Source organism: Mus caroli, chromosome 4 (assembly GCF_900094665.2).
Source record: "Mus caroli chromosome 4, CAROLI_EIJ_v1.1, whole genome shotgun sequence".
Lineage (NCBI taxonomy): Eukaryota > Metazoa > Chordata > Mammalia > Rodentia > Muridae > Mus > Mus caroli.
The window spans coordinates 17,503,349-17,512,222 of NC_034573.1; the positions used below are offsets into that span (position 1 = coordinate 17,503,349).

General features: G+C 43.1%; 1 protein-coding gene and 1 non-coding gene across 4 annotated transcripts in view; both read left to right on the plus strand.

The window, feature by feature from the left end:
• The window catches only part of Fbxl4 (F-box and leucine rich repeat protein 4), a 74,281-nt gene that overhangs the window by 33,678 nt on the left and 31,729 nt on the right, over window positions 1–8,874 (plus strand). The window lies entirely within an intron of this gene.
• LOC115031005 lies at window positions 2,739–2,871 on the plus strand. The gene has a single exon (XR_003836597.1). It is a non-coding gene; the product is annotated as a small nucleolar RNA SNORA17 (small nucleolar RNA).

Genomic DNA, 8,874 nt, shown 5'->3' on the forward strand with positions numbered 1-8,874 from the left:
GGCTTATTTTGTTTTACATTTTCAGAGGGACACAGTCTGTCTCTGGCAGTAGATGGGGAAGGCATGGTAGCAGGGGGAGAGGCTGGCTGTATATACACACCGAGGAAGTAGAGAGAGTACAAACTAGAGACATAAAAAGCTCTATCCCCTTGCTCCTCAGCACAAGGCTAGTGGTCCACGACCTCCAGTGAAGCTCCATGCCCTAAAGGTTATACAACCTTCCACAACAGCACCACCAGCACATATCATAGCAGCAGACCTAGCTCAGGAGTCTTTATATGAATGTAGGCTCATAAAACTCTTAGAGAGACCTTGGAAAAAATGATGGGATGTCTCCATCAACTACCAGCACCTCAGAACTTAGGGAACCCCATAGAAGAGGAGTGTAAGAGCTGGAGGGAATGGACAGGGCCTTCAGGGTTCTTCACTGGTTCTTCTTTCTAGCTTTTGTTTCTGTTTTTATGGCATTCCTGAGTTTGTGAATGAGTGCATCTTTGATTCTTGTATCTTCTCTTGCACTCTTATCCTTTTATTGATTTGCCTTGTCCTACCTTTCACACGATGGCTTTTGTTTCTGTTTTATCTTATTTTATACTCTTTTGTTATGTTTTGTTGTTACCTCTTAGAAACTCATTCTTTTCTAATGAGAGACAGAAAGAGAGTAGATCAGGTTGGGAGGGAAGCTGGGGAAAGGCTTGGAGGAGTAGAGAGGGGAAACTGTCATCAGGATATATTATATGAGAAAATAATCTATTTTTAATAAAGGGAAAAATTAAAATGAAGTTCTAAAAAGAAAGTAAGTAAACCCCTCAATATCAAGTAATCGTAGATAAGAATTCACAATGTAGAACAAGCAGGCTGGAGGAGATAAGTTATTCTCCTTCCAAGTGAGCCATCTCATGATTGAAATGAATAACTAGTTGATCAATGAAAAATAGCCATGTAACTGCATGAAATAAAACTTCCACGAGGCACATTAAGAAATGATTCATGTATGGTCAGTTAAGTCTGTTGCTACTGCCTTTATGAGATCAATATATTATGTAAAGTTGGGAAGAGAGAATGTGAGCATATTGATTAGATAGCCTGCTCAGAGTGAAAATATGCATATCTGAGCCTTGGAGGGAAGAAAATCAAAAGCAAAGTGGCAGTGTAAGGGGGTCATGTCTTTATTGTGCTTTCTGACTATCATCAGGTCACTTGACGTCTTCCTGTTTGTTAGTGATGAGGTTTTGGGTGACTAGTTTGACACTCCTCTATAAATTCTTTGGAGAAAAAGTTTTTTATGATGGCAGCAAAGAAAGAAAAGAAATTCCCAGTTATTTTAACTCATATATGAAAAGGAAATCTAGATAAAAGTGCTTTGCCCCTTAGCAAAGATCTTCCTTACTTAGCAAGGAAGTAAGACCAAAGCTTCTAGTTCTAAGACTTCATTTATTTCTGTGAAGTCACTTTTCTAATCTGCAAATCATTTAAAAATTATTAAATTAATAAATAGGATTTTTGATCCATTGAAAGCCAGCATTCATTTTTAGATTGCTAACTTATAAATGAATGACTCACCATAACTGCTTGTATACTCACAATGAAGTAGCAGTGTTAATTTGTCCAGTTTGGGGGAAATAGTTTGATCCCATGCACAGAAACGTACCTCTACTCACTAAAGCTTACTTTTAGAATGGGTCTGCATAGATAGGGCTCCGGCACTAAGAAGGGAAGTGAACACAAGCTTCCATGCCTAGCCCAGAAGCTATGTCCAGATGACAGCAGCTGGCAAAGGAGAAGCTGGTTCTCTCACTGGAGTTTCCCTGGGTATAAAGACCACACCTAGGACAGGCTCCACATCCAGCAGTAGATGGCCAACACAAAAATGAGCTCAAGACTATTTTTTTTAACCTTACAGGTCTTTTGTTTAGATATCATGCTTTCTAATTTTGTGCTTTTATGGGATTTGTGTGTGAATGAAAGTGTGTCTGTGGCTATATATGCATCTTAGGCTCTTTGACTTTTTTTTTTCCTGTTTGTTTTCTTATGAGGGAGAGAAAGAAAAGGTCTGGATTTGGGTGGGTGGAGAGTGGAGGCTCTGGGAGGAGTTGAGGGAGGGGAAATTGATCAGAATATATTCTATGAAAAAGTCGATCTTCAATAGAAAGGTGAAACGTGAAGTAGTTTTGTTTAATTGGAAGATTAAACACATGCATTTCTTACCTTTTTTGCTGCTATGGCAGACTACCCTGCTAAAAGCCGCTTCCACAAGGAAGAGTTTGTTTTTGCCTCATAGTTCCAGGGGACAGTGTGCCATGGCAAGGAAGGCATGGCAGCAGGGCATGAAGCAGGTGGTCACATTGTTGCTGCAGTCAGGAAGCCCAGGAGAGATTGCTGGTTTGCAGTGAACTTTCTCTTTTGTGTTCAGACCAGGACCCCAGCCCATAGAACAGTGGTATCATCAGCGAACGTTGGGTCTTTCTACCTCTATTAACCTAATCTAGATCATTCTCCACACAACTGCCAGAGGCTACTGTAATCTCAGTTAATGCTCACAGACATTCCCAGAAACTAACATATTCTAGATAATCTCTCATGGACATACCTAGGTGATTCTAGATCTATAAAGTTAATAGATAATACAAACCATCATTCTATATGTAATGCTAAGGACTGTATGTGCCAAGGACCTGTTTCAGTTGCTGAAGAATATGAAGAAGCATACAGAATTCATTATAAAATGTTAGTAAATACCTGCTCCTAGAGGCATTTGTAGATATGGCTGCTATGTCACATGTGGGTCAGTGAATGACTGAGAGGAGAGAAGCCATGTCTATGCTCAGTGTTCTGACCTTTGAACATCTGAATAATTAGTAACCTAACATTCCCTGAAAAAAAGCAAGCCTGAGCCTACCTTCAGTCTGGTGTCAGGAGGCCTGGACAGGAAGCTAGCCTGAGATGACCACCAGTCTGGCATCAGACACACCTGGACAGGCTCCAAGGATGGAGAGCAAGATGGAGACTAGAAGGTTTCTGCCTGGGTCCGAAGGCTCCCCCTGGGGGTGAGCCCAAGACACATGACCCTTGCAAGGGGCCACTCAGGCATGCCTTACCACTTCTCTCTGAAGTGGTGGTGTGGACAAGGAAAAAACTCCTTCCCTCTTACCCCCTCATCACCTGCTGTAGGTGCGATTCCTGGCCCTGGGGTCATGAGAGAAGGAAAATTCACCCTGCATCTAGCCTGAAAAGCATAGTAGAGCTGACCCCAGATGTGGTGGTTGCAGGTGAGCCAGCACCAAGGATGTGAGCGTGCAAGAGCTGGCCCTGCCTCTTGTCTGTAGCATGGTAGTGTCTGGTAGGGAGAGAGCCCCTCCCCTCCCTTATGCCCTCACCACTGGTCAAGGTGGGAGAGCTGGTACGGAACAGGAGAGCAGACTTTGTCCCTCACCTGCTGCAGCACTTGGAAGAGCAGACTCTGTCTCACTTGGGCAGCACAGTAGAGCTGGCTCTGGATGTGGGGGTTGCAGATATGCTGGCACTAAGGGCCTGAGCCCAGGAGATCCAGCCCTGCTGGGTGGTAGAGTGGACAGGGAGAGACAGCCTTCTCCCCTCCTCATCCCTCTCTATGGCATGTAGGAGAACTGGTCCTGGGGTCATGGGATGGGAAAAGTGGCCATGTCCATTACCATCTGCAACACTCTGGAAAGTGGGGCCTGCACCTCTCCTGGGCACAGAGTAGGGCTAGCCCTGTTGTGGGGGTTTCTGGTTAGACAGCCCCAAGGGTGTGAGAGTATGAGAACGTGAGAGCCAGCACACTGACCAGCTCAGATAGCTCTCAGGCCTAGATCTAGGGCTTTGAATTAGCCTACCCCAACATCTACCCCACAGATGAACTGATGGTGTGCATGAAGCATCTGGTCCTACAGATCCAAAAGTACAGGATCCCCATGACACAGGGCAACAAGAGGATATCCAAGAGGAGTCCCAGTGAGAATCCAGTCTTGATAGGGTAGCAGAAGCCAGAGGCCTGGAACCAGACCAGTGAGTTGTTGCTGTGAACATGTGCAAGCAAAGAGGTGTAGACAGAGCATATAGTGCAGGGCACACTGTGACATGCTACAGCTTCTACAATGATTCTGGATTCTTTTTTTCTCTGTTTGGGGGGAGATTGCAAGGGTGGAGGGTAGGTACAAAGGGAGGGGAAGATGAGTGGAATTGGGATGCATGGTGTGAAATTCACAAAGAACCAATACAAAATTTTAAAATGCTAATAAATAAATAAATTGTATTTAGAAAACCAGTGGGAAACAGATTATGTGAGAATTGCATGTGAGTTATTGGAAGTTTGTCACCACTCAGCAATGCCACCTTTGAAGTGGAACTAGAACCTAGCTGTCACCATGTTTAGTACTACCCTGGGAATTCAGTGGGCAGTCCACTGTTCCCTAAGAATTGGAGGGTGTCCTGGTGGTGCTCTGTTCTTTCCCTTGTTCCTGTCAGTCCAATTATAGAGAAACCAGTGCAGTCTTGCTGTGACATAGGTGTGATATCACTCCTCTGTTCAAAGCTCCTGGGAATAGGGAATCATTCTCTTCCAAAATGAAAGCCAGAGCCTTTTGTGACACAGGAAGTGTTACATGTTCTCTGACTTACTGATTGCCCCTCGTCCTGTGCCTCCTGCATCAGTTTCTGCCCCAGCCAGTGCCCTTGCCCGTCTCTTTGATCAGAATGTCCCTTCCTTTGATGCCTGCTTTAGTTACCTCCTCAAGGAAGGTTCGAACCTTCCCTACCCACTTGCTGAGACTTCTCTGACCATGCTTTGGTTGTCCTGCTTTGCTTCTATCTCACCCTCGACATTTCCCCACTCACTGACATACTGTTCACTTTACTTATTTGTTTCTAGTCCCATCTCAATAAAATGTAAGTCAGCTTTATGAAAGTGAGGACTGTGTTTTATCCCTGGTGACTCCCAGTGTCCCCTCATGCCATAGTGGAAATTCAATAAGTATTTACTGAATGAATCAATGTCCTGGATGAATACTGAAGAATTCAAGTAATATAATTAGCAGAAGAAATAGAACTGTAGGAGATCCAGATCAAGGAGTCACAGGAGAAGCATCTGAGTCTTAAGGAAGAACTGTGCCTGTTGTGAAACATCACAGACAATGACACTAATAAGACAGGCTATTTGAATTTAGAGTTTAAAAGGAATGGGTGCATTTAGGAAGAGCTGAAAACGATTAAAGGAGACGAGCAAGTCATGCGGAAATGTGTGGGCTACTGGGACTTTTTCAGTATTTAAAGCAAATCAGGAACAACCAAATTTTTTTGTTTAAAGGGGAGAGGTACTGGCAAGATGGTTCAATCAGATAAAAATTCTAGCTGCACTATCCTAATTACTTGATTTCCATCCCCAGAGCCAGCAAAAAGGCAGAAAGAAAACTGACTCCACAAAATCACTTTCTGAATACACACACATGCACATAAATTTTTTAAAGACTAAAACTTTGCTCGCCAAAGTTTAACATATTTTTAATGTTTGAGGGGTGCTTCCATCTTTCCGAACTGTTTTCATATAGTCGGTGTTCAAAACCATGAGGCAATATGATGGGTACTGTTCAAGTCTGCCATTGATAGCAGAGAAAATGTTGAGATGTGGGTATGGTGGTTTGAATAAAAATGGTACCCATAGACTCCTATATTTGAATGCTTGGTCATTAAGGAGTGCCACTACTTGACAGGATTAGTAAGTATGGCCTTGTTGGAGGAAGTGTGTGTGGTGGTTTGAATATGTTTGGCCCATAGAAAATGGACCTATTAGGAGGTGTGACTTTGTTGGAATAGGATCGGCTTTGTTGAAGGAAGTGAGTCCTTGTGTAGGCAGGCTTTGATGTCTCCTAGTGTTCAGGCTCCTCCCAGTGGGGAAAAGAACCTCCTCCTGGATGAATTCAGATTAAGATACTGAACTCTTCAGCACCATATCTGCCTGCACAATTCCATGCTTCTCACCATGATGACAATGGACTGAAACTCTGAAACTGTAAGCCAGCCCCAATTAAATGTTTGCCTTCATAAGAGTTGACCTGGTCATGGTGTCTCTTCACTGCAATAAAACCCAAAGGAAGACAGAAGTTGGTACCCGGGACCAGGTTATTGCTATAATAGGCCGGGCAATACTTTTGTTTAGAGAAATATGGATTTTGGAAAGCAATGGAATGCTTTAAATGCCATCCGAATTTGAATATGGAAGACATTGGTGCTGAGGTTGATATGAACTCTGGGGGCCTGGCTTAAGAGGTTTCAGAGGAAAAGAATTTTAGTATATTGCTTAGAAATCATTTTTGTGATAATTTGGTGAAGACTACGCCTCTTTTTGTCATTGTCCTAAGAGTCTATTTGTATTAATTGCATTCACAAAGGAAGGCTCAAAAAAGCCTAGTTTAGACTTTGTCCTGTGGTCCACTCTTACGAGGAACATTTTGACCAACTGTAGCAAGCTTAGAAAGGAAAAAACACAAAATGTACAGTTCAAAGAGGAAGTAGGGTGGAGCTTAGTCCTGTGTTCAAGGATATTAAATGGAATGAAGAGAGTCATGATCTCTGGGCAAGATCCAACCCAGCTAAGCTTATTGTTTATACATTTGCAGTTAAAAAGGGGGATAGTTGGCTGGGCGTGGTGGCGCACGCCTTTAATTCCAGCACTCAGGAGGCAGAGGCAGGCGGNTTTCTGAGTTCGAGGCCAGCCTGGTCTACAAAGTGAGTTCCAGGACAGCCAGGGCTATACAGAGAAACCCTGTCTCAAAAAGGGCGGGGGTAGTTATATCATGTTAGGCTTTATTATGACCTGGTTATTATTTTCATTTGGGCATAAGGAGATATGACTATGTGTCAGATTGACAAGGGATAGTTTATGATGGCTACTGTCAGTTGTCAACTTGATTATACCTGGAATGAACTACAACCCAGACCTTGTGAAAATCTTGTGGAAAGGTAAAGAAAAGCTCATGTGTCCAGGTGAAGTAGTACATGCCTCTAATCCCAGCACTCAGAAGACAGACACATGTAAATCTCTGAATTCAAGGTCAGGCTGCAGAGCAAGTTCCAGGACAGACAAACTTAGGCAGTGAAGGAGCTGGAAAACAGAAAGCTGGTGATGATATCAAGGAGGGCAGCGGTCCCAGCCCCAGCAAGCAGCAGAACTTGACAGCTTCAGCCATGTGGCTGTTGCTTTAGAGTCAAGAATAGAAGGTGTTACTGGGACAGTTGATGCTGGTTACCTGGAGCTAAGAAATTAGCAGTAATTCAGAAGAGACCAGCAAAAGTCAGGTGAAATCTGAGAAGTATTTTCTGAGAACACAAAAAAGCTGAGTTCCAGAGTCAGACCTTTTGCTGGCAGCTAGTCTTGGTAATGTTTAAGAATCACCTAAGTAGTACTGGTTGTGAAGGCATGAAAGGGTCATGAATAGGCTTGGCACTGTGAGAGGCCAGGAAAGGCCCTTGGTGAAGGTGTAGCCTCATTTGCAGGTTGAAGGGGTCATGCAAAGAAGTTGAGGCTTGGCACCATGAAGAGAGCCTCTGAGAGGCTACTGATGAAGCCTAGTTGCAATTGAAGACCAAAATGTACTTGAGATGCCAGTACCACAGCATGACCATGAGTAACAACAGCAGCAATGGAGTGGAGTCAATGAGAGCCTAGGGTGCTACAGAGGGCAGAACTGGAGATGTGACCTCTTTGGAGGATCCCAGAAGATCATGTAGAGATCCCAGATATTAGAACAAGAATCTGTGAGGTTGCCTTGGAGACGCCAAGATGTTAGAGATATTAGAGCCATGGACTATCTGCCAAGGAAAACTGCTAACAAGGAATGGAACCAGCCCAAGAGAAATAAGTGTGTTGCAGTCATCAAAGCTGAAAGGAGTCATCAGACATGGAGATTCAGAGTTTTGAGTTTGCTCTGATAATCTTGCTTTGGTCTAGTATTTCCTCACTACGACATTTTGGAACAGTAATGTATATCCTGTGCCATGATATGTTGGAAGTATGTGATTTGGTTTTTGCTTTGGATTTTACACGTGATTACAGTTAAGAGACTGCCTGAATCTCAGAAGAGACTTTGAACTTTGGACTTTTAACATTCTTGAGACTATTGGGGATGTTTGAAGTTAAACTCAATGTATTTTTCATTATGCTATGGCTAGGAATTATCCCTATAGACTCGTTTGTTAGAACAAGCCTCTGGGGACTAGGGAGTGGAAAGTGATGGTTTGAATATGCTTTGCCCATGGGATGTGGCCTTGTTGGAATAGAGGTGCTCTTGTTGGAAGGAGTGTGCTACTGTGTAGGCCAGCTTTGAGGTCTCTTAGACTTAAGCTCCTGACTGTTTTCAGATCAAGATGCAGAACTCTCAGTTCCTCCTCCAGTACCACATCTGCTTGTACAATGCCATGCCTCTTACCATGATGATAACAGACTGAACCTCTGAACCTAGAAGCCATTCCCAATTAAATATTTGCATTTATAAGAGTTCACTTGGTCATGGTGTCTTTTCACAGCAACAAAACCCTAACCAACCTTATAACTATGTTACTGTCTTTTCACAGCAACCAAACCCTAACCAATCTTGTAACTATGTTACGAGGAGGTGGGCTTTAAGGTTTCAGAAGTCAAATCTAATCCTCATGTTTTGTTCTCTTCCTGCTGCCTATTGATCTAGATGTAAAACTTTCACCTACCTTTTTCACCATCATGTCTGCCTGCATCCCACCATGCTTCCTGTCATGATGTTAATAGACTTGACTAAACAAATGGACTTGGCTTACAAATTCAGTCCAACTAATAAGTGACAACAGTACAGTTGTTATGTTTATATATATATATATATATATATA